At 36.8% G+C, this 26,997-nt stretch overlaps 1 protein-coding gene across 1 annotated transcript in view; it reads left to right on the top strand.

Moving 5' to 3' along the window:
* The window catches only part of LOC113227792, a 278,118-nt gene that overhangs the window by 134,482 nt on the left and 116,639 nt on the right, over positions 1-26,997 (top strand). The gene's annotated exons all lie outside the window — the stretch shown is intronic.

Here is a 26,997-nt window from a genome sequence, read left to right as displayed (position 1 = left end):
CTAGTCCCATGTTGTTGTAACTTCACCCTTACCCTTCAAAACCGGAACGCACTCATGCGAGCATTACTGCTTGGCGGCAAAAATAGACAAGGTGGCAGTACTTCCCGGGATGAAACTTTCACATGGAGTTCATCATCGTCATTACATGTTTCACAGCTGCGTACGGATCTCTTCCAAAAAGAGCGTTTAGGCCATAATCACGGTGGCCCAAGGTAGGTTGGGGACTTGACATGTTTTCCAAGGGCTGCCTTCTTGATGTTTGATATTTTCCTCCATAGTTAGCGAGAGGAAAAATGTCTACCCTCTATTGAGAAGAAACGATTCTCTCCCTACTGTCGTTTGTTTTATATACATTTTTATATATAACAATTATTAACACGGTATCAAATAAATGAAATTGTACACTAAACGTATTTAGTATAGAACCTCCGTAGTCGAGTGGCTTGCACACCGGTTTTCATGGTGTCGTCATCTTTGAGGTCCTAGTTTCGATCCCTAGCCGCATCACGTGAAAAAAAAACTAACTTTTCTATATTGTCTCGGGTTTGGGCGTTTGTGGTACCGTCGTTGTTTCCGATTTTCATAACACAAGTGCTTTAGCTACTTACTTTGGGATCGGAGCCAACGTATGTGATGTTCACTAATAAGTAAATAGAAGTCTATGACGACGACACGTGCATTTTGTTGATTTTATTTACTTGCGACGACACGAAAGCGAACAACACGTTTTTAGGCACGTTAAGTGTTAACCGCCTACTTACCCATGCGCAAAAACACACAAGCGTGACCGTTGCACTGGTTTTTCCTATCACTGATTACAGGTACATAATTTTCCTATTACTAAACCGGTTAATTTGTATTTGAAACCCTTAAATGATTAACTGTCGATGTTTTTTCTGTAAATTTATTTCAAACGGAAGCAGAATGATCTTTAAGTCTTAAAACCTTGTTTAGTGGCCAATTATTTTTTATTTTTTGACTCTTTGAATTCTTGTCGGGTTTTTTGGTGCTTATAATTAATTTTATGGTTTGTATGTCAAATATGTGACTATTAATATGGCGGTTGACAGCGGGCAGTTTTTACGTTTGTTACTAGCATCGAGTATATAAACAGAAATAGAGACGAAATGATATTATCTTCATTACGATAAATACAGATTAGTTTTGGAATACACGTACAGACAGGTCAGTTGTAGGCGCTGTACTATTTCAGCTTTCTAATTTGTGATTTCAGCGCAAACAAGATTTGGTATTTAGAAGTGATATAAGGGACATTTGCCTGATGACTTGCCAGGGATGGATGGCCCTTATTTCGTCTCCAGTAGCAAGTTATTTCTGTGAAGTGGTAGCGTCGGTAATAAACAATATCAAACGTAAAAACCAATGGCCGCTCAGTTTACTTTTTCCAAAAGTACAAATCTAACATCTAATTTGTGGAAATCGACTTAACGTTTAAACTGTACTTTGGGTAATACCAACATTCAGATAACATGTGAGATAACCAGGTGTGCGTTAGTAATGCGCACGGGGTAATTAGACACGTAAACTTCACGGCCTTGGTGACTGAACGATTTGTACTGCGAGCGCTGAACGAGGCGGTTCCGGGTTCGATTCCCGGTAAGACCAATTTGGGAAATTATCTTTTTTGATCCAGCATAATATTATTCTTTCATTAAAAAATAAATAAAAAAGAAGTGAGAAAATTTAATTTGCAACATGAACTTCATTTAGCTTGGCCGTACTCGAGATAATAGCATGCAAGTTATGATGCGGACAAGGTTAAGTGCGCGTGCGCTGCGCCGGCCGGCGGTCGTCGCCCGCGGAAATGCGCGCGCGCCGCTAAGGTCATTATCATTATGCACAAACACGATAACTCAATCACAATTGTAGCTCCACTGGAAACAAGTTAAGAAAATAATTATTTTATTTGGTTTATTTATTTATTTGTAGTAAATTAAACAATACATGCTTTGTGGTTTACCACTCTAAATCATCTAGGATTAACTTGTTGCTTCTCTGGCCTTTCCTGCTTCGAAATGGCAGAATATATTCATTTTATGAAACGAATATGCCCAGGAGTGGACTATTGCGGTTTCATGTGAATATCTAGTGAATTCCACCTTTAGGACGGCTCTGCCCAATACCAGATAACTGCCTTGAACTCAGTGGAGCGAAAAGTAGAGACTTATTGGCGACGACTTTGTTGTGGAATCGATGTTTCGAAATCTCTACCACGGTAATTCTCGGATTAGTGTTCAACACCATTATTAAGAAGGAGGAAAAATTCAATACAATATGCAGCGTATTCACCAGATTTGTACGCACCCCAAGTTTTTTCGAGTTACGAAAATTGTGTTCTGTAGCAATTGCCTCTCGGAAACCTTGAAGGTAAACATAGTGATGAAACCTGAGTGGTGAAGAAGATTCACAACGTGTGAAGTCCCCAGCTTGCATTGGACTAGCGTGGAGGACTACACCTTCTCCTTACAGGAGGCTCTTGCCCAAAAGTGGGACGTAGAATGAGGTGACGAACAAGTGGTAAGCGACATACCTGTCCATAGAAATTACAGTGCCAACCAGAGCTGTAAATTGCAAAGATCTGAGGAGCAATGTCACTGCGCACATTGCTCTGAGACACAAGTTGATAAGCCGTAAGATATGTCAGCAATTTCACCACCAACCTTACACTTTAAAACCAAAACGCAGTAACACTCACATTACTGCTCGGCGGAAGAAATAGGTAAGGTGGTAGTATTTTCCCGAACGAATTGTAAATTTTATTCTTATTCACATGTGCTATAGCAATTACGCGCTCTATGGTTACGGATTGACTGAACAGCGGCAGTTGACGGTTTTACGAACAAACATATCTGTCAAGTGGAAGAGGGTACTCTTTAGCTTTCAACGACTACCCTAATCTTGACTTCTTGCAGCGTTACCATAAAAAGTCATACCGAGATAAGAAGCCTGTCTAGCTAGTGATAATCGTTTAGTGAATAATTTTGTGTAGTAAACGTTTATGTATTTCTCGTATACATATTTTACTAGCAAAGATTTAGTTAAAAGACATTTTTAAAACATTTAGAAGGCCTGATTTAAAAAGCTCTACTAGACATGCGTGTTGCACCGCCGTGCCGCACCGCCTATATATTATTATTTATTATGAGATTTTTTTATAAGCACTATTTAAGTTGATTATTATGTTTCTACATTATTTGTAATGTAACTTTCAAGTGAAAGTGAAAAAGAAATACAAAGGATTATTTAAACAATATTTTAGTTTTCTTTTAAACGCTTAAGAAATACATGCCAGTCCGATTTCACGCCGATAATGCCGTCGTTGGTACAAACCATCAGACGCTGACGTCGATTTTATAATCAGTGCTCATCTCTAGTCTCTATAACTGGAATACTCGTAAAAAATATAGAATAGAATAGAATAGAAATTATTTATTCAATGTAAAGCAATGTAATATATTTCCTGTGTTCCGATTTCATGTTCAATAAGACGTTGAAATTCGATAAATTTTAGAAAATTGGAAAAAAAAGTAAAAAAATAACATACGTAAATTCTATTGAATATGAAAAATAATACACGTGTAAGTTTTATTTTGTCCGTAAATTTTTTGAACTTAATTTATCGGTTGCCCAAAAATGTTACTTTGAATTGTGTCACTTTATTATTGTGAGTGCGAAATCTTGTATACCTCAGCGACTAAACAGTACGCGATCTGATGTTTATGGAAGTTATTACTAACGGACATGTCAAATAATGAACTTACTTATAATTTAGTATAAAATAAGTAATTTATGATAATTAAGTAAGAATGCTAGTTTAAAATAAATTGGAACCTATGTTGTAGAATCTAGTTTTTTTTTATAATATCAAGTGACGGGACGAACCAGTCGTGCGCCTGATGGTAAGCTACACGCCCGTTCATAACAGTTGCAGTGCCACTTAGAGCTTTAATTCGCAAAAATCTGAAGGGCACTGCCACTGCACCAGTAACCCTGAGACATAAGTTGACAAGTCCCACGTGTCTGTAATTTCACCAGCACCCATACCCTTCAAAACAGGAACACAGTCACATTACTGCTTGACGGCAGAAATAGGTAAGATGGTAGTACTCCCCTGGACGAGCTATTTTATGAAGCTCTTCTGCTACTAAAACACCACACTGCTATGGCCGCATACATTGGAAATGTCGCACATTTATTTATAAGCCAGTTCTACTTGAACATATCGGTTCTACTTGAACCTACTTATGGGTGCTGACTTTATGGCTATAAGTAATAAAGCATAACATTGACATAGATTCGTATCTAGATATTATGTAGATTTACTAAATAGATAACCAGTTGCTCGTCATATCCTTTTAACGGCCTTAAGCCAAGGTGTACTGGTTAAAAATTGTTATAAGTTGCGTTTTTTTATACAAAAATAAGTGTGAATTTGACCTCCATCTCATCAGATGGAAAGTGACGATGGGGTTGACGATGTAGCACGCACACATAAATAATGCCTATTCACTCTCGCCTTGAAAATGTCCAAGTTAGATCGTTCTGGGAACAAAATCCGCGAACAGGGAATTTCACTCTCTAGCCATATAAATGTGGAAGCGAAGGGCTTCGTCCAACTCCTGGGAATATCCACAACATAGGGGTGGAACCCCAGCCTTCGTCTAGTCCCCGTAGAAGCGGAAAGCGGAATTAAATCATGCAATTCCATCACACACTGTCCGTGATATATCCTGTAGAATACCGATAAGCAGGCAACTTTACGGCGGTGTTCAAGGCTCTGCAGCTTTACCTCTACTAATTCCGAGTTACCTACAAGCCTCTTGGCGCACTTGTCAATTGAATCCAAGGTAACCAATTGGTATTTAGCAAAACCGTCCCATAGGTGGCAGCAGTACTCCGTAGACGGCCGGACTTGGACTTGGTACAGCTGAACCAACTGTCCCGGTGTGTCTCTCTATCTAGCGAACCGAGTGATAATGTATTCCGGGGAGACTACGTGCTCGACGGCAAGACCAGGGTACAGCGTGTGGGCGTAGGCCCTAAACCTGAACGTTTCGCGCACTTTCCGGTAACCGATTTCAATAAAACTTGGCAAATAGATGTAATTCTCTGTACTGAGATTATAAATTTTACACTTATGTATTTCTTACAGCTGGAAATATACTTGTCCTGGGTTCGGTTTCTATTTATGAGCCTAATTTTTATTTTATTATTATTTGTTATAACAATGTTCCTGGCAACCAACCAATTCCTTGGTCTCAAACTAGGAAATTCCCTGTACTATGAATACCAGAGCAGCGGAATTCACTGCACCACCAGAATACCCACAACAGAATCTATATAAAAAAATTCAATGCCTCGATTGGTCCTGCCGGAAATCCCGGAGCCCCTCAAGCTTCTTGCTCGTTCCTTTCAGGGAAATCTGCGTACCTAAGTAGTAGTAGAGTAATTTCTTTGGTAAATTTAACCTCCTAAACTCCCTTTGACGTCAAAAATGAAAACAACACTTACTAAGAAACGTGGAGCAGGAAGTAAACAGCAATAACTATAATCACTCCTGCCGAACGATATAAATGTCTTACATAGCTTCCTCACTCTGAAAAGCGAGCCGTGCAGTCCTCCGGGTGCCGTAAATAAACATTCCCGAGGTCTACTCGAAGGGGGACCTACTCTACTCACCTGACGCTGTGCGAAATATATACAGACAATGGAAGAAATGTACACCTCTAGAAACCGCTAGCCCGCACGCCATCGTAGGTTCGCACGTAATATACGGAGGCTCTATTACGAGTACAAGATCGCACAATTATTAAAAATGTAAAGTATACTTCCTAATGTAGTGGAAATGAGATACATATTGCGTTGTTGTATCTCGACCGTCTCTCCGTTAGATCGCAAATAAAAGTATTTAAGAGAAAAAAATCACACCAAGTTTCTGATCTCAAATTTTCCTGTGTTATGAATACCAGAATAACAATAACTCTGAGGGCAATACAATACTCAGACCAGAACCAACTTAGAAATGTTTGTATCCTAAATTGGCCCAAATCGGGAATCGAACCCGGAGTCTTTTCATCAAGCGCCCATAATAATAACCGCTGTGCCACAGAAGAGCATAAGCACACACCGTAATCTGAACCTGATCATGTATAATATTATACTTTTAATATTAATTAATTTTTACATTTTCAATTCTACATCTTCCTCTCTTTAGTCTTTTATTATTTCCTCGCATTGTTTGAGAAAATCACTATACAAGCCTTGGCCGGAACGGGGATTGCTGGACTGGTATTAATACAAGGCCTCGGTAGCGCCCAACCTTTGTACCTCAATCGTCCAGCAATCCGTTACTACCCGGCCTCTGCGGTAATGTAGGTACTATTAACTGTTTTTAAAATAATTAAAATATTTGAAAAAGGTGATTTGAAATAAAAAAAACTTGATAGGTAAAAAAATTATCCTCTTGCCTGCAAAATGAAAAAGTGAATGTAACCCATTTATGTACCTAAAGAAAGCCCTATAAGAATATAGTGACGATCCACAATATAGGTAGAATAGTCGACCTAGTTTCGGCTTAGGGCATATTGCTGTTTTGTTATCTGCCGTCGAAATCCAGGTCGCCCCATCAACGTCTACTTTTACTGTATGCTTGCTTGAATTCATAAGAATAAGCAAGACGTCGAACAGCATGACCCCTGTACCATGAACTACTGAGACGTTAACATATCAACAAGCTTCTGCAGAGCTGCTTGTGAAAGAATATGTCTGGGGAAGTACTACCATCATAATAATATGTATTTTTAGCACAACGCAATTTTAAAGGGTAGGGTGCTGGTGAAGTAACAAGCACATGAGACTTGTCAACTCATGTCTCAGGGTGACAGGCGCAGGGGCAGTGCACCTCAGATTTAGCGATTCAATTATAGCTATCGCGTCCCTGACCACCAAGAGCACGAATTATCATTCCATTACTTATAAAAAAACAATTGATTTAGCAAAAGTATCAAAATGTCTAGCATTCATTCTTTGTACGAATGATGATGATTTTTTTTGATGATATTTGGTTGGAGAACTGGAGTTAGTTGCCTTTAGCAAATAATCTATTAATGAGTTCCTCGATTATATGAGTCAATTACTTATGCAGATCATGTTTAGGCAGAGAATTGGAATGTCCTAAAATCAGGTCATTTAGGTTCCAGTACGCTCCGCTATTGAAAAAGGGTTGAGGTAAGAATAGCTTTCTGTTTTGCTATTGTTTAATATGTTATTATACAAATGTTTTCTGACTGTTATAAAGCAAAACAGTGTCGCTTCGCCCTGCTGCTCTGAATGACCGGTACAAATTTGCAATCCTCGCATTAAAAGAACAAAGAAGACAAAAAGTCCTGCAGCAACATGCGGTTAGGTCAATTTACAATCTGGCCCCCTGAGTGTTTTTGAGAGATAAGTTTAAAGAGATTAACATTCTTACGCTAACGTATACTGTACATTTATGAAATTTATGTTAAGAAAAATGTATTTTTTATGAATAATAGTGACAGACATAACAACATTTTCGATTTTATATTTAATATAATCCGTGACTGTATTTTAATTCTTTTTTGTGATTTTATAGTTTTGAAATTGAATTTTAATTCATTTAAATTTTATCTTATTTTTTTTATTTTAATATTTTAATTGCATCATACTAACCTTATTCCTAAGTTCTTTAATAACAAAACTATGGATAATTGTTCTTGTCCGAAATAAAGTATTATTATAATAACATTAATTCGAGGAATAAAAATATACCAGCTGTTCTTGACAGTCGTCCACATTAGAGTCTCAAATAAATATGCTTGCTTCTGTAATATGATTTCGGGTGACATTCAAAATTTACCATTTACGAGGTTTAAAACTATAACGGAACAATAACTTTATACTAAAGGTTATTTATACAAGTTCTGCGCACTTGGTTGACAAAAATATATAAATATATTCAAATGTTTATTTACAAAGAGCAACCCCTAGAGTTTCTTGCTCATTCTTCTCATGGGACTCTGCCTTATGAATGAGCAGTAGAGTTTAATCAGTACAACGACTTCAAGGGTAATTTGCTTACTTATGAAATAAGATGATTTTGAATTTGAATTTGAATTTGAATACAGCTGGTGCATTTACATTCATAGTAATATTGGGGAAAGCGCTGTAAGAGCGTTGGTGCTACTTGTTGGCACCGCTTTAGCACGTCCTGTTGGTTTGTAATGTTCTGTTCGATGGAATGTTGTCGGGAGAGTAGTATAGTACCCTCCGCAGCCTCCGCGGCCTCTTACTTAGTAGTTTAAAGTTCAAAATGCAAAAGCGTAAAGAACTAGTGGTAGTTATATATATTTATTCCAGTTTTAACAATATTTATGATCTTTACAATGTTTTTCGCACATGAGATTTTTGGTAACTGGTGAACGGCTTAAAAAATAAGAAGAGAAGATGTGGTCGCGGTAGCGAACACGTCTTCTCTTATTATTTTTTTTTTTTTTGGGCAGGGAGTGACCATGGAACGAAACAAAATCAGAATGCGAGGCAAAAGAACTATGGTACAATTCAAAATTTAAATTTAAATATCAGAGGCCAGAAATCGGAGAAAGGCGATAAAAAGGTGGGATGACGATGTAAGGAGGTTGCACCGTCACAGCGCTGCTACCGCCCATGTCGGGGTTTTAGTCTATCTCTCTCTGTCTCCTCTGAGCGTTGTCCCGGTTGCGTCCTCATCAGTGTTGTTGCGGAGCCCGGGGTCCGCTTTCCTACTTTTTGTCCTCCACTTTGCACGGTCTTCGGCATCCTTAGTGGTGAGACCATTGGCACGCATATCACCCTTGGCGACGTCAAGCCAGCACTTCCTGGGTCTGCCCCTTCTACCGGGGCCCGGCGGAGGTGGCATAGCCAGATATTTGTTTCCCACGTAGCATGCCGGTTTCCGTAAGATGTGGCCGTACCAACGTAGGCGGCTTTCTTGCAGTTTATCTGCAATGTCACGGACGTGAAGGTTTTAGTATGATCACATATATCGCCGCGCGGCTGCTCGGTAACCGTGTGTGATGTACTGTTGAGGGAAGTAAAAAATCTGTTTGTTTTACTGGTAGTGGTGGTAGCCTACGTAGGTACATTTGTAAATATTTAGCAGTAATACCTCTTACTAACGTCACCGGAAAGCAGTTTAGCTTAAGGTTAGTAGCAGTAGAGCTCCTTGTGAAAAAGTAACTCCAGGGAAGTACTGCCACCTTACCTATTTCTGCCGCCAAGCAGTAATTCACATTACTGTGTTTCGGTGCTAGTGAAATTACACGCAAACGGGACTTGTCAACTTATGTCTCAGAACGACAGGCGCAGTGACGGTGCCCCTCAGATCAGGCACTGCAACTGTTATGAACAGGCGTGTAGCACACTATCAGGCGCACGACATGTTCGTTCCTTCACTTGATGCTGAGCTCTACAAGTTGATAAGTCCCTTGTGCCTGTAATCACCAGCACCCTTCTTACTCACTTATTACAATACTAACTACTAACTCCTTTACAAGGAGCTCTACTGCTACCACCTAAACGTCCCGTGGCTTGCAATAGACGTATTAGGAGTTGAAAAGGTTTTAGTCAAACTTACAAATAATAATAATAATAATAATAATAATAACGCACACACTCAACATAGCCCCGCACTAGGGAAACCCTGTGTCGCGGGTGCCATGGACACACACATAGACAACCACAAATTACACCCAAACTCACGAGAGAAATAAATGTAGGTCATACAAATATTTCTCTCGGCCCGGGAATCGAACGCGGGGACCTATGCGTGGCAGTCCGGTATGGTAACCGTTCGGCCACGGAGGCAGTTAGTTAGTTAGTTAATAACCTTACACAAACCGTATTATTGAGCAGTGAATCATAAGAATTATAAATGGAACACCATTGCTTTAACAAAGCAAATTCCCAGTTGTAGCGTCCTGCACGGGCTTAACATGTTTACACTTGATTTTAATGACCAGCAGATCCTGTTTTACGTAAATGGTGCAGTCGGGATTTTTATTACTTTTGATTTTTGTGTTGAAGAGACCTTTGGCTAGACCTGTGTCTGCGTGTTGATACTACACAACACATTAATATATAATTTTAGTATCTTTTTATTCGTAGTAAATTGTGGGGCACACGTACATTTTTGTGCAGTTTTTATTCATTAATTTGGCGAACAGCAGCCGACGCGCTGAAAGAATTTAATAAAGTTGTCACACAGTATTAGCTCCTGTTGCGAGTGTATAGTGACCACGCGTTATACTATATATACGCGATACACTGTGTTCCATTAACTTTAAATTGTATTTAAAAAAAATCATCAGTGCGTTTCTCTTTCACTCTCAAAATTTGACAACTTAATTTTTTTTTTTTTAATTTGAAACATCTCTTGCTTTTCTTACTAATAATATTTATACCATTGCAAGAAAACAAAACTACTTCATTGATATGACGACCGTTTCAATTAAATAAACATGCATAGTCTAAACCATCAATCAAACATTTATATTTAAAATTACAAACGGTAAATTATTGTTTCAATTTAAATCTAATATCCCTTTCAAACTGCCACGAAAAAACAAATACTCCCTGTTTTATGTCGCCTCGTAGTAATCTTGGCCTTAATACCCCCATCACCAAAATGGTCAAAAACCTACGACAACCTGGCATTAAAATTTGACAGTGACATTATTCGCCTCACCTTTTAAAGTACAAAGCCGAATTAAAAAGGCTACTTTAGGCTACATTATTTTTATCCACACGAACATACATTTATTTCAACATAATTTACTATATTTAAAATAGGTACTTCATTTAAATATACCCATGTACTTGTCTAATACAAAACTGTAACTAGTTGATACGAAGAGTAAACCACGAATGCATTTAACATTAACTTAAACAGTTAAGGCGAGGTCTTTGAACGCGACCTTAGATTTTTGGAGGTGAGGTGTCCCCACCGCTCGCGTCCCGGAAACTGCTCACTTAAAATTAATATGAATAAAATAGGAACAGGTGGAAAAAATTTAACACAAATCCGACGTTGACAAGCTCCCGATTGCGATTGATGGCACAGTGGATGCGGCTGCGGGCGTCGTTAAATCGCTGGGCAATTTTCAAGTCTTGGGATAAACGTGAATTTAATAACTATAGCGCTTGAGTTGTAAAATCAAAATTTAGCAGGTTCTCTGCCGTATTTAAAGACGGAAATCTCCATATAAAAATTATGTGCAAAGTTAAATTTAATTTAATTTAATTTTTAAATAATTCGTTCTGATTTTTATTTTAGCCTGTTGTGCGGATTTCATATGATCGGTTAAAGGATATCCTATTGCATAACGCACTACCACATTCTTTAGACAATGATCTTAGATTATCGTTTTTTGCAAGACAGCTATTTAATAGTAGTAACAGTTTTTATTCCGGTGACTCGCCTTAATTTGTAAAGTCAATTACTTTTATTCTTGCTTTTATGTTTTTTTTCTTATATTATAATCTAGTGACGGGACGAACGAGCCGTGCGCCTCATGGTAAGCTACACGCCTGTTCATAACTGTTGCAGTAAACGAACACTTTCACAAGCAGCTTACTGCTACTGAGATGCATAAACAAACGCATGCCGTATCAACTTGTATATGGAATAGCTCGATTTCCTTGTGTATGTTTTGCAAGTTGTCCTAAATAAATAAATAAATTTCGAAAGACGCATTGTACTATAATTAGAAACTTAAAGTAATTGGTTTGGTTCTCTGGCCATTATTACAATATTAAAATCAATGTCGCGGGAGTTCATTGCTGCTGTAGGTGACGGTGCGGGCGGCGACGGCTCATGTTATTGTACAAGTTTATAGTTCTTAGGAATACAACAATATACAACGCAACTAATTTATTACATTATGCGGTATCTTTGTGTGACATTCAAGAGTCGCAACTGAGTTACGGAACCAATCAGCAAACTTCATTTTGCGAATTATTTTCGTTTACAGAACATTTTCACAAAAATGACCCCACTATCACCATTTTGGGAAACTTTGTACCGACGACCGACCGGTTACCATGCTGGACTGCCCCCAGAGATCCTGGGTTCTATTCCCGGGCCGGGAGAAATATTTGCATGGCCTACATTTATTTCTCTCGTGAGTTTGGGTGTAATTTGTGGTTGTCTTTGTGTGTGTCCATAGCAACCGCGATACAGAGTTTCCCTAATGCGGGGCTGTGAGTGTGTACGTTATTAATATTAGTAAAATGAAGTCATTATCTGATGACCGTATTGTTTTCCCCATAGTCTATAACATATTATTGAACATGATCTTTTGAGTTTTGTAGTGCTCTGTGTTAAGGCAAGCGTTTTGAATTTTATTACACTACCGTATTTAATATTCTTCGCAAATTGTTATCTAATTACTTATTTTTATTATATTACCATATTAATAGGCTGGATTAAATAGTTGTAGTTGGAATGCAAAGGTTATGCTTTAAAGACGTACTACCAAAATGCCAGAGGTTAGCGTACGAAGGTCAGTGCATTCTACAGAAATGTGTGTGTATTGTTATGGGGAATCCTTGGTGATGATGATTTTTATTATTAATAATATTTTGGATATCTATTCTAGATTCTCGCTCCTCCCAAAGCCTAAAATACTACTTTTAAATTTTTAAATGGTTTATTTAACCACAACTCAGACACGTTTTCCAAGAGTTGTGAAGCGTCTTCACAGTTAGCCCGTGGTACTATTATTAACTTACATAAATATAAGTAACCAAGTACGCCATTTTTCCTTGTGATTAAAAGAACATAGTCACCCTACAATGGAATGAGAGAGCGTATCGTAATACAATAGTGGAGACGTGACGTCGCGCTGGCGACTCTGCCGCGCAGTGCGAGTTGGCCCTTATTAAACCGACGAGTAATGAGCAGACTACGTTATGTTTTTAGATATACGTATAGGAAGTTATCAAGTTCCCCTGGTATATTATATATGTATATATTTTACTTGCATACCTTTTCCTTCAATATGGAACAACGCGTGTTACAGCTTTTTTTGTAGCAGTAGAGCTCCTTGTGAAAGAGTTCGTCCAAATTTTTTTGAAAATATGCAAGTTAGATTTTTGAAACTTCTTGTAAACAATAAAACTATAGAAAAATGTAATGGAGACTACAATAACTTATTTAAAATTTGTAAAATCCTACCTGTTAGCTTGAAACTCAAATATCTGGTAGCTGTCAACCACATTGGAGCACAGGAGCGTAGCTCTTTTTTGTATCCTGTTATTAATAACAGTAACACAAAGTTAATGACCTCTGGTAAATTTGTAGTACCAAAAGTCAATAATTACTATGGAGATAGAACTCTAAAGAAACGTATTCCATACTTACTAAACAGTTTGCCTGAGGTTATTAGACTTGAACCTAAGAAAAGTAAATTTAAACATCTTTTGTTTGAGCATTTGTTGTCAAACTTAAGGTCGTATTCTAGAACTCGACTCAATGCTCAAGTCAGTATTTGAGTATGGTTTAAAGCACTCGAAATCGTACTCAAGCCCCTGCCATTAGGGTCGTAGTAGTAGGGTCGTATTTCCAGTGCTTGTGTTTCCAGTGCAATCCTGACTTGAGCATTGAGTAGAGTTTTTAGAATACGACTTAGAGTAGAGTATTAGTAGTTTTAATATTATGTCTATAAAAGCGAGATTCATTTGATCCCACAGTCAAATTGAATACTCTTTTTTGTGGGACTATGTATTGACCTAAACGAAACTGTAATGTTTTTACATACATAAAATAAAAAAAGGAAGTAATGCCAACTTGCCTATTTCTGCCGCCAAGCAGTAATATCACATTACTGTGTGTGTGTGTTTTGAAGGGTAATGGTGCTGGTGAAGTTACAGGCACACGGGACTTGTCAACTTATGTCTCAGGGCAGAGAACAAAAAAGTAAGAGAATGGACACTCTCCGCCCCTCCCTAGATTTAGATATCGCACCACGCCCCGCATATTGACGGTCACATTGACTGAACGACAACAAGGATGTCGGCGAGCCGTTTTCGCGTCAAGATTCTTTGATATTTGAATATAGTTTTAATTTATTCATCACGGCACTTGTACGTTAATATATAACATCATTGTACGTTACTATTTATATTGGTCGTGAATTGTGCTGTGTCCGGGTGTTTATTATCATATAAACGGGATAAAGGGAGGAGTTTCTTTCGTTTTCCGAAAGATGAAATGAAAATGACAATAACTTATGTCTGAGACTCTTTCGGTTATTGTTTTCTTCGTTTATTTAGTACAGAGTAATATATAATACAGATTTATTATATCAATATAATGAGACGCCATAACTTCGTGTGACAAAGGTGACAAAAGTAGACAAAGGTTCTCGTATTTTCAATTTGTTTTGCCGATAAATATTACGCAGTGAATATACCTAATTATTAACTAGGTAATGATAAACTTGGATACGCAATTTCAAATACCTTGGTTACCTTATTTAAAACCTGTCCAAAATACAATCTTTTAAGTGCTGTTAATATATTTTTGAAATATATTATATCGATATAAATACCTAATGAACATGTGTAATTTTTAGGATTCTTTTAATAGAATTAAATTCGCTTAAGAATTTTCGCTTTCTTGCCGCTCTGACCACGTAACGTAGATTGTACGAGAAAGTTATGAGTGACCCTGTCACGTCACGCACACATTTGCGCGTGTGCAGATAGCTTTCCTGATACCTTTCTGTATGTAGTAGTAGTAGATAAATTACTTTCAACCGTTGTATGGAGTGTCCGGGGTGTGCTCAGGGTGAGGGCGCAGTGGCAGTGCCCCTCAGATCTTTGCTATTTAAAGCTCTGAGTAGCACTGCAACTGTTATAGGCTGGCGTGTTGCTTACCACCAAGCTCGCGACTGCCATTGCGCCCGTCACCCGAAGACATGTAATTTCTCCGTATCCTTACTCTTCGAAACTGGAACGCAGTAATGCTTACATTACTACTTGGTGGCAGAAATAGGTAAGGTGGCAGTACTGCCCTGGACGAATAATTTGACGAGGAGCACTACAGCTATTAAAAAGTGATTGTGGCACCGCCGTTGTTTCCGATTTTCATCACACAAGTGCTTTAATTACTTACTACGGGGTCAGAGCAATATATGTGATATTGTCCAATATTTATTATAAAGTAAAGTAAAGTAAATTACTAAATGCTTAAGTGTAAGTGTGAGTCACTAACGCAAACCAAACAGACAGCAACTAAAAAAAACAATAAAATATTGACGCGCATTGTATGCGATCGCACGCTGTCCTGTCCAATGAACAATGATTGGTGAATTCAAGCGTGCGGGCGGTACGAGTAATATAGTTGCAAATTCTATTTTGGAAAAACGTTTTCGAAATTTGAACCACCGCGCCACCGAGCCTAGCTGTGAGAGCGTTTAGTTCTCATTTGAGAGGTGGACGTTTGAAACCCAGAAGCGGCGTATACCCATACCTTTAATTCCTAAGTTACGTACATACGTGACTAAATAATAGCTAGCCTATATATCGCGCACGGAACCTAATACCGTCGTAACTCTAAATTGTGCAATTGAGAAAACACGATGAGAAAATTAAAATAAATACTGACTAAAACTCTCTATCGCTTATAAACTGATAATTAAGTGTTATGTACCAATAAAATTAATTACATTATTCGCAACAACATCCATCTTTTTTTTTAATTTTCCTATTCTGTTTTTTCAATTCGAAAATTTTGAATTGCGACAGTATTTGGCTTCATGTGCGATATAGCCACAATGCTGAACACACACACAACCACTGAACAGATCTGAGACACTGCCACTGAATCGTAAAAAAAACTGCGCCTGTCACCCTGAGACATATAAGTTGACAAGTCCCATGTACCTCTAATTTCACCAGCACCTGTACCCTTCACGGTAGTAATGCTCACATTACTGCTTGGCAGCAGAAATATAAAGGTGGCAGTACTTCCCTAAAAGAACTCTTTCACAAGGAACTCTAATGCTAGTAAATGTGTGAATAACCGAAAAAATGTAACTTTATTTCTTTAATCCACTACATTAATTAGAAGGCCGTTCTTTTGGGTAAATAAATCTTTACTCTGAATCACTAATCACTAATAAAATAAACATTTATTCTGATATAATAATCCAAATACAATTTCTCTCGGTACAGGTACTGTGCACACGAAGGTTGAACGCCACACATCCATAATCGTAAGTGACCATGACCAATCACGATGAAAAGCAATACACCCAAACGATTGATCGTCATAGGAAACGACGGCTCGTAAAGCCGATACCACATTATGGTGTGTTTATTCTGGTAATGACAGGCTAGTTGCTTGGTGACGTCATCGTGTTGGTTACTGTTTATTGGACATCATGAAGCGTCTTGATGACGCGGCGAGCCGCAAGGCAAGAGAGAGCTGCAGCGCTCTTCTTTTTCATTTTTAAGTACTATTTTTTTACCAGGTTTTTTTATACAACATGTGTGTGTGTAGTGGACTGCTTCAATGGGGTTTGAGTGCTAAAGAAGAGTCACCAAGATCAAAGTAAATAAAACTTATAGTTAATTCCACTTACTTCATTAAAACGAAGAAAGTAAAAGTATGAACGAACACAGGGAAAACAATTATTACAACAAAGGAAAAGGCGCCAAAAGCAAGTTTGTGATTTCATTAAATTTATGATTTCAATCTAAAACTAATTTGCTAATAATTACAACCGTGACCACGGGACCTATAAAGGGCCCGAAACGTTGGTTTGTTTGAAAAAAGAAATATACGCTATTTAAATCCGGAAAAATAGTTTCATCCCCCATAATTACATAATTGTAATAACTGCCTCCGTGGCCGAACGGTTATCACGCCGGACTGCCGCGCCGAGGTTCCAGGTTCGATTCCCTGGCCGGGAGAAATATTTGTATGGCCTACATTTATTTCTCTCGTGAGTTTGGGTGTAATTTGTGGTTGTCTATGTGTGTGTCAATGGCACCCGCGACTCAGGGTTTCCCTAGTGCGGGGCTATTTTGAGTGCGTGCGTTATTATTACTATTGTTATAATTACAACTTTTTTTATTAAAAAAAAAACCGACATTAAAAGTTCGGGGAATCACATCTATTTGCCAAGTTTTATACAAATCGGTTAGCGGAAATTGCGCGAAACCGATTTCATTCCCTAGTTTGACACCCTTAGGGGTGAAATATTTTCTTCAAATTTAAATGAGACCAATACTGGGGTACTCTCTTTCCAACAAAATTAATATAATTATCAAAATCGATTCACCGGAGTTATCGCGTAACAAACATACAAAAAAAAAAACAGTCGAATTGGGAACCTCCTCCTTTTTTTTGAAGTCGGTTAGTCGGTAGCTACAAAAAGATTCGTAGCTACTGCTACGATTCGCTACAGTGTGAGTGTACTGTCGCTTCGAAAAGTCATTTTTAAATAGCAAAAAATAATAAATTGTTTGTGCAAATGTGAAGCAAGAACAGTTGAGCATAGGAGGAAAGGTGGACGGACTGGTCTTGTGTAACGTCGAATTGTGCTCTATACTTGAATCATAATCGCTATCGCGTCCGCTCTTCACTCAGTTCAAGGGCTAAACTTGCCAGCTGAAAATATTCACCGGCCGATCGCCCTCGAAACCCTGTAGTGCCGCAGCACCGCGGCTAGTCGCCTCCGTGCGTCATAAAGAGACACAACTTCAAACTGAATTCATTAAATAAATCGGAACGTGGAAATTCGGAGCCGTACTTCCGAAACAAATTATAAAAAACGATTGAAAATAGTGTATTAAAACTGGTGTTTTGTTCTATTGATCAATTTGAAATTGCCAAGCGCAAAAAATAATGTAGTTTCATTTATAATTAAGATTTTTGAAACGTCAATTCAAAGTTAAAAGTGCTTGCCATCCACAGTTCCTGTTTTTGAAAATACGGTGAATTCAATATAATTTTAATTAAAATTATTCTTTTTTTAGTGATGAGGGTCCGTTCCAGACAGGTTTTCTGCTCCGTTTTTACTTAAAAGTGGATTTGCTTAAAACGAAGACTGGACATTTGATCTTTTTTTAAACTAAGAAGTAATAATGATAGGGCATTATTTAAATAAAACCACTATTAAAGCAATACCGCTTATGTTACATTGACCGTTAAAAATAAAATGCGTTATCTATATCTTTGGTAAAGATTGAAAGCTCAGGGATATCTATCACACTCTAAAATGAAAACACTATGTAATTAGTTACCCGCTTTAAAAAAAGTTTTGAATATTTATTTATAAATAACTTTTTTAATTTATTTTAATATTCTGAACCTTGTAGGTACCATTGTAATGGCCACCAAAACTTTATTATTTACCTGAACCACTATTTCTGTTTCGTTATTTGATCATCATTTAATATCCTTCCATAAAAGACAATTTTTCTATTTCCTATATTTGATATTGTATCCGTTCTGTACATATTTTATCAGTCGCGGGGTAAGGTCTCGACAAAGACAAAACGACGCCATCATTTTAGGGATTGTTTGCCTCACGTCGAGTCATTTTACATCGAGGCTTAAAAGCTATTGTTCTGCTATAATCCTGTTTATGTTTCTTATTCCCTTTACATTAAGTTGGTATATTACAGTCAATCAAAATAGATGTATTCCACTAGTCTCTACCAGCTGTCCCCCCCAATCACACCGTCACTCTACCCAACCGTTTCCATTAATCGAGAATATAACTATGGCATTGAAAAGTATAACTATTTATCTAAAAATATGGTATTTATTACCTGCTAAGGGCGCCTTCAAATTATACGCCGATATAAGCACTGCTGTGGCGCGTCTGTGGCAATTTTCATACAATATCTAGTCTACAAATACAACGCGTATGTAGCGCTGCATGCGCTTCTAAATATTGTATGAAAATCACACACACACACATACTCAACAAATTAGTAGTGACTCGGTTACAGTGCCACAATGGCGATACTTTTTTTGCGTAACTTTAAATGGCAACGATCTTATGGGCACTGTCACTGCGCCCGTCAATCTGTGACAGAAGTTGACAAATCCCATGTGATTGTAACTTCACCAACACCTTTACCGTTCAAAACGGAACGCAGTAATGCTCACATTACTGCTTGGCGACAGACATAAGTAAGGAACTCTACTGCTACTAAAAAACTGTATAAGTACCACATGGCAGTCTTGTTCAGTCTTCTCACCCTTAGTGCAAAATAACAACTTTTCGGGTCAGAGGTTTCAAGGTTCTATTAACAAAATTCGTAGTGATAAAATTTTACATATAAATAATTGGTGTCATGTAGTTTGTATTATTTTTATGCTAAATGCATTTTTGATGTATGATCACAATTGGCATTACTAAACCAATGTTAAGAAACTACCTAATGTGTAAATAATGATTTTTCCAAAACCGTAGTGTATTAAGGGCGGAAAATAGAGATTTACGAACTTTGCAATTCTCGTATCGCCCGTGAAACACAATGTTTTTCGTTACACTTGCACGTAGCTCGGGCCTTTTTTTTCTCATTACAGCCATGGTTAACCCATTTGCGCCCGCCGTGCCCAATCGAGGGCACTACTTTGAGTACCACCCGTATTTTTTTTATATTACTATTGATACTCATTACAAAAGAGTATACGTAAAGTAAAATAGTGGATCTTGATTTTAATACTCAAAAAATATGTTTAGAATCAAATAAAAGTGGTTTTACTGTTCCTTTTGCGAGGTTAATTTACGCACACCTGAAACGCTAAAGTTAGTTGTTTTTCCTGTTTATTTATTTTTACCAACAATTTATTTATTTCTTTACATATATTGTTGAAATATATTCGTATACTATAAAATAAAAATTATATAATTGAGTTAAATAGTGTTTTCACAACTTCAAAATCAAATATAACGGTGTCCCCAATTGGGGCCATTGGACGCATACGGGGTAGTTTATTAGTTTTTCATATATAGTAATTTTCAAGGAAATAATGACACAACGGGTATTTGGCAGCCACAATTCTTACTATGGGCTTCAAAAAGTTATTAAAGCTGTAATGGATGAGAAAGACCATGATGTGGAGATAGATTTAGGGGACATTTCCCCTAGAACCGAGTGCGCTCACCGATGTAGAAGTACTATACTTATGTAACGAGATCTAATAATCCACGACAAACTTTTTATCGAACAACTGGAACTGTTTGCAAAGGAAAAACTAAGAAATATCTACTAGTGCCAGAATTGTAATACACATGAACAATAAAACCGTGTTAATTTTGACTATTGATTTTACCCAATCAACCAAATTCCGTTCGTTCTAGGCTTGACAATAGTATTTGCACGATGAGTTCTGATTGTGATAAAGTTCTTTCCTCGGTGAAAACAAAAACATGAAACAGTGAATAAACTAACTTGACGAGGGTATCTCACGTGATTTCCAACTTACCAGCAGGATAAATCAAGCTGACCATTCTTTTTGTATCGCACTGCCAATCGAGGCAAAAACTGGTGGTGTGTTTTGTTCCCCTACAAGCTGGACCTAGCACTAGCTAATACACGGCGTTTACATCTCCTGACCAATGATACGAAGCTAGATCAGCTACAGCAGTTTAACGGTTACATCACGTCGCTATTCGAGACACAAATACTCAAAGTTTACACCCAGCAGCTTCTTTGGTGCTAAATCTACAGTACATAGGTGTTGGTCACTACGCTCAGAAGTTGGCTTAACAGTTACGATGTGCAAATAGCTGTTGAGCCACAAATAAGCGCGTTGGCAATATATAAAGTGCATCAAGTTATTGTGCACCGACAAATATTTTTACAGTTTTTTTGACACTGCTTGAGCCCATTGTCCCCATTTGAGGAGGGCATTTTTTTTTCATATAAAATAAAATAAAATCTTTTTTTCTTTATAATTTTCTCATAAGTAGGTTATTTTGTAAAGGTACATTAAAAAAAATTTCTTTTTTTAACGCTAATTTGTATTTGGGCGCTAATGGGTAAAAATGGCCTAGAGTTTCATTTGGATCATTATAGTCAAGTTAGTCTGCATGCAATCATACTATTTACGTGCAAGTGTGATGAAAAAAATCATTACTCTGTAAGCGATTTTAATGCTACAGTATTCTTTTGAACAATAAACCTTAGGATTTACAAAGTAATTACATTGACTTAAGTCCTAGTTAATCTCAATTAAGTCACATTGAACAATATCCAGACGTCTGGTAAGTTACTTAACAGTTAAATATGGTAATGTAATTAAATGAAAAATAAAAACAAAACAGAAAACAATAATAATGTGCCAGACAATCACATCAATTGCCTGGCCTCAAACTAAGGAATTCCATGTATTATGAGTACCAGTGCAAGGGAATTCACTTAGGGGCAGTATTCAGAACCGCCAGATCTAAGCCATTTCCCAAATTGGTTTTACCGGAGAACGAACCCGGGATCTCATAATCCAGTGCCCATTGTCCAAACCGCTGGGCCACCGGAGACGTCTTTATACATTTATAAACTAAAAATGTTAGTTTGACGTAATGGGGCTCGATGAAAAGGGAATAGGTCCCCGTAATCAATTACTTACATAATAATTATGTTGGCTATGATGATCCACTGATTTTCAATATTGTTGCAGGTATTTTACTTTCCCTCTAACGTAACAAAAATATTGAATTCCTCTAATTCAGCCGTGTTTTTCAGTAACGTTTTAACTGTTTTCGAGAACCGATAATAATAAATAAATAAAAAAATATAAATAAAATAGTTCTCCATTTAGGTATTACATTCCCATTTCATGAAATTCCGCGGCGGGGACTCGACGGAAACTGCGCGCCAAAGTTCTGGCAGTCCGATCATTCAGTACTGCTGCGGGCGCAGGCGGCGTCAAATTAACTAAAACAACGGATAATTCACGTATTTAAGTCGAATTTTTGCTCGACATGTTTCGAACCAATTCGTGGTCCTTAATCATGAGATTCCGCGGCGGTGACCCGATGGAAACTGCGCGCCAAATGTTATTAAAATCTCATTGTATATACATTACGGTTTTGCAATAAAATATTGAGTATAGAGTATTGAAGAAAAATGGGAAAAGAAGCCCGACCACTATGGAGGTACTCTCTTTCCAACAAAAAAGAATCATCTTGATCAATCTTCTTGATTCTTTTTTTGTTCGAATGAGAGTACCTCCATAGTGGTCCCTTTCATTTTGAGAAAAATTATCCACCTTTAAAGGTGGTTGTTCACGCATGAAGATTCATTTTTATAAATAGCGCCTAAATTTTATTATAAACAGCAATTATTTTAATGGTTGATTTTGCTATTCTCCATTTCAAGGCGTTTTTTTCTCTCAATATTCTTTGAGTAGTGAGAACCGATTTTTAGTATCTCCTGTGTCAAGTCCCGTGTAGTGGCGAACTAGGGGATGAATCCAGGTTTGCGCAGTTTCCGGTAACCGATTTCAATAAAACTTGGTAATTATATGTACTTCCACGTACATTTGAGGTCGATTTTTTTAGTACTCTGTACTGAGGTTAGGTTATATTTTAATATTTTTCAAAACAAAGGCAAATAATTTGCATATACGTTCAAATATTCGCTATTTATACTAAGTAAGTTACAAATTCGGTACATGAATGGGTTCGTACCAAATGTGGTTCTTTTATATGATATCAAGCGACGGGGATCAATTGGGAAGCAACACGCCTACCCATAACAGTTGCACTGTCACTCAGAGCTTTAAACAGCAAAGATCTGAGGAGCATTGCCATTGCACCTGTCACCCTGCGACATAAAAATGGCAAGTCCCATGTGCCTTTCAAAACTGGAACGCAATAATGCTTTAGATTACTGCTTGGCGGCAGAAATAAGTAACAAGGTGGCAGTACTTTCATTGACGAACTCTTTTACAAGAAGCTCTATGGTTATTAACTTCATCTACAGATTCATCCTGTCTTTGTTTTCAATTTTAGAATACTTAATTACAAATATTTTTGTGTTTCGTTAACTGAAAATGGCTAAAGCATCGTGTTAGTTTCTATAATTTGATAATGACCAAAGGTGTTCTTTCTCTGTCTCTTGAGACATCTGTCAGTAACACAAAATATTAGAACTATTGTTTGTACGCTTCTCAGTTCTCTCCGTTGAAGTTCTCTCAATTTGTAGCGAAACTTGTTTTCTTCTTTGAAGTTTGTGCCTCGACGGAAAGCAATAATTTCCTTAGATGTTATATTTTATAACTTTGAGTGTTTTTTATGTGTAATTTTATTACTTTGGATTTATTGAATTTGTATCCATGTTGTTTTTCTGTCCTTTATTTTATTTTCTTATTACTTCTACTATTTTTATAATCATAATTTGAATAAGTCGATGAATTAAAAACATTTACTCAAATATTGTACATGCCCGGAAAAATATACATTATTTCATTATGAAAGAAGATATCTATAATATTAACCTTAGAGCTAAGTCCAAATTCATGGTACCGGAGCATATTAAGATTATTATTTCCTAAGTTTAAAAACTACACTAAAAATGTTTTAATTTTAAATTCATATTACAGAATTGAAGACTACGCGTTAGATAAAGGTGATTAATTCAAAGTGTATTCCATAGCATTCAAGTTTATTTGAAAAGAGCAATCCCTAGAATTTCTTGCTCGTTCTTCTCAGGAAAGTCAGCCTAGTGACCGAGAAGTAGCTTAAAAGTAAACAAAAAGTCACGTTTTCAAGTGTAAATTTATTTTTCGTATGGAATAAATGATTAATTGACTTTGACTTTGAAATGAAATATTTGTCCTTCTTTGTTTCTTTTTGAAATGCTATTTATTTACGATCGAACAAAAACAAAAGAAATTTACAACACAGCTGTAATTGTGGTGAACCTGCATGACAGATTGTTTCTTTTTAAATTTTTATTGAATTGATATTCAATTATTTTTTGCGAAATTATTCCACTAGTTTGTTATAATTATTAATACAAGGATCGAACACTCAGAAAAATTCCTTCGATCCGGCCGAATTCGAAGCGACGTCTTCTAGCATACCGTGCCAGACGCTATACCAACTAAGCCACGGAACGAACCAGCGGACCTTACGAATTTTTCTACGTACTTGAGTCGTATCTTTGTATTTGGTTTTTTCAACGAATTTTTAGCCGTAGCACCATCTATGATTGATTCTTGTTAAAATTTCCAATAAATTAAATTCAGAGCGAAATTTCGTTATATTGATCTGACTTTTTCTGACCTTCGAAGAGCATTTGACTTAAATAAGTATGATTAATAGGACTGCTGCTTTGAAGTTTCAATTGCAAAATTGCTTTCGAGTTTAAATTAATGGGATCGTCGGCAAAATTCAAAATATATACGAGTCTCTGGACTCTTCTGTAAAATGCCCCAAGTTCTACGTATAACACTATAAAGAAGTTACTTTAAATGGATATGTTTAATCAAAGCCAACCTGAGATTTGGGCCAATCTGAACGTTACAATTTGAACAGCCTTAACCACCAATCAATTAGCAAATCTCGTTTTAAAAATCGAATTTGCCCTTATGTAGGATGACCATGAGTTAGTTATTTCAATGTCTAATAAAATAAATCTCCAATAAAAAATATTGCTATTGAAATCAAGTTTTCCATTAATGTCTTTCAATTGTGTTATTCCTTAAGATTTTGTTACTTAAAACTCTTTATAAGTAGATAAATCATATTCTAGGTATGATAAAGTCCTTTGTTATCATACGTCAAAAATGCCTTTATCAGGTAGATAGATAAATGGTTTATTCATCACAATACAAAACACACATGTGCAATAGAAACAAAAAAAAATTCTAAAAAACAATAGTACAAAAAAGTAACAATGCACAAATAAACTATAAGCATTAAAATAAGAACTTACGCATGAAATTTAAAAAAATAAACGATCTACACTAAACAAATTATCATAATCATCAACCCATTTATGCGCGACACCGGACGCGCATCTCCTCTCGGGCAAACCTTCGCATGAGAGGAAACGCGTGCCCATAGCCATAGTCCGCCACCCTGACCCAATGCTGGGTTGGGGGCATAACACGTTTTTCGAGGGTTGTGAACCCTTCATCGACGTGCAGGTTTCATCACGATGTTTTGCTTCACCGAAAAACGCATGGTACATTTCAAATTAATTAAAACTCAGAGGTGTATCTCCGGCCAATCGATCAATCGGATTTGAACCCACGACCCTCTGCTTGAAAGACGGTTGACCTACAAATTAGAAAACTGAAATAGTACAGCACCAACAACTGACCTGTGTGTACGTCTCCGTATATTCCAAAAATATTCTGTATTTATTGTAATAAAGATAAAATCTCTAACAATGCCGTGCTGTTCCATTTGGTGGAATGAGAAAATCAGCAAAACATCTAATTACAAAACAAACAGAATCACATTTCATCGGTAATTAAATATTAAATATGTAATTTTGCGATTTTACACTGGTCTATTTGAAGTGAAACAATTGACGACACCCGTCAATGTTCCGAATTCGGGCTGGCCAATCGGGGCGCAGTTGTCACGGTAATGATTTGGCAGAATAGTTTTCAAACAAATTAAATGACCTTTCGTCTCTATTTCTGGTTATATACTCGATGTTGCTATCTTGAAATTACGTGACATTATTACACTAGGAACATATTTAAGATAAGGTTGAACTTTAGCGTCCGTACTAGCTTTAAATAAAACTGTATGACAGACTATATCTGTTATAGCCTATAAACTACTTTCCTGAAAAGTTGTCATTTTGCACATGTGACCTTGTTACACCAGAGTGCGAAATATTCCTGTTAACGACGTAAAAATATAGTCAACCTATACTCGTAAATTGAGTTTAATGGAATTGAAACTTGTAAATAAGAGCTAACGACGAAGCTTTGACCGTTTTAACTGACGAACAAACAAAACTTTATCGTGATTAATCGTTCCCCAACAATGCCTAACGTTGTCTACGATGTAACAATGTTATAGGTTGTAGAATTATATAATGGAATCACAGAAAGATAACTTTGAGGAGTTGGGTAGCTTGCACACTGTCCTGGTCGGCAACGTCAGATCAAGGCTATAATATAATTGTAATGTCATTGGACTTCCTTAATAAACCAAATTTCAAGATTTTCGGACAGGTGGAAACAAAATAAATATTAACGTTATTAACCGACTTCAAAAAAGGAGGAGGTTCTCATTGGACTGTATTTTTTTTATGTGTAGGTATATTACGCGATAATTTCGGCATTTGTAAACCGATTTTGATGATTAAGAGGGTACCTCATTATTGCTCGCAAATGATCCTGGCAATATTTGGTATGGCCATAACGGAGAAAATAAAAGTCCTTCAGGGTAACTTAAGTAACTTTTTAATGGCTAAAAGGAACCATGCTACTTAACTTCATACAATGTATTTTTTAAATATGCTAAATGAATCCACGTCACATGTACTGAAGTACTGTAGTTCTTTATCGTTTTCATTATGAAAACTAGAACATGGTTCTCGTTAACGAATTAAAAAGACGCATAATGTTTTCTATTTATTGCTACATAATATAATAGTTTCCCTATATCATTCTCAATGCTACACATAACTCACGTTATTTGTCTCAAATAACTTACCTATTTATTTCTTCACACTGTTTTTACAAAAATCTAATTCTCTCGAGAGTGACATTTTGTGGGTTGGTTTTAGTTTGCATAACTATGTCCAACTCGGAAAAGAGCTCTTTAAACGTATATGTTCATCATATATAGCAAAGAGCCATCCAGACAGATACCTATACAGTGATTTCAAAGTTATGAGTATACTTATGAGACACTCTATTACTGGTTAATATCCCCAACAGAAATAACCTATAGCCATCCTATTGCCACCGACTTC

Source organism: Hyposmocoma kahamanoa, unplaced genomic scaffold (assembly GCF_003589595.1).
Source record: "Hyposmocoma kahamanoa isolate Upper Pololo Valley unplaced genomic scaffold, ASM358959v1 215, whole genome shotgun sequence".
Taxonomy (NCBI): Eukaryota; Metazoa; Arthropoda; class Insecta; order Lepidoptera; family Cosmopterigidae; genus Hyposmocoma; species Hyposmocoma kahamanoa.
This window is presented reverse-complemented; position numbering and strand designations above follow the sequence as displayed.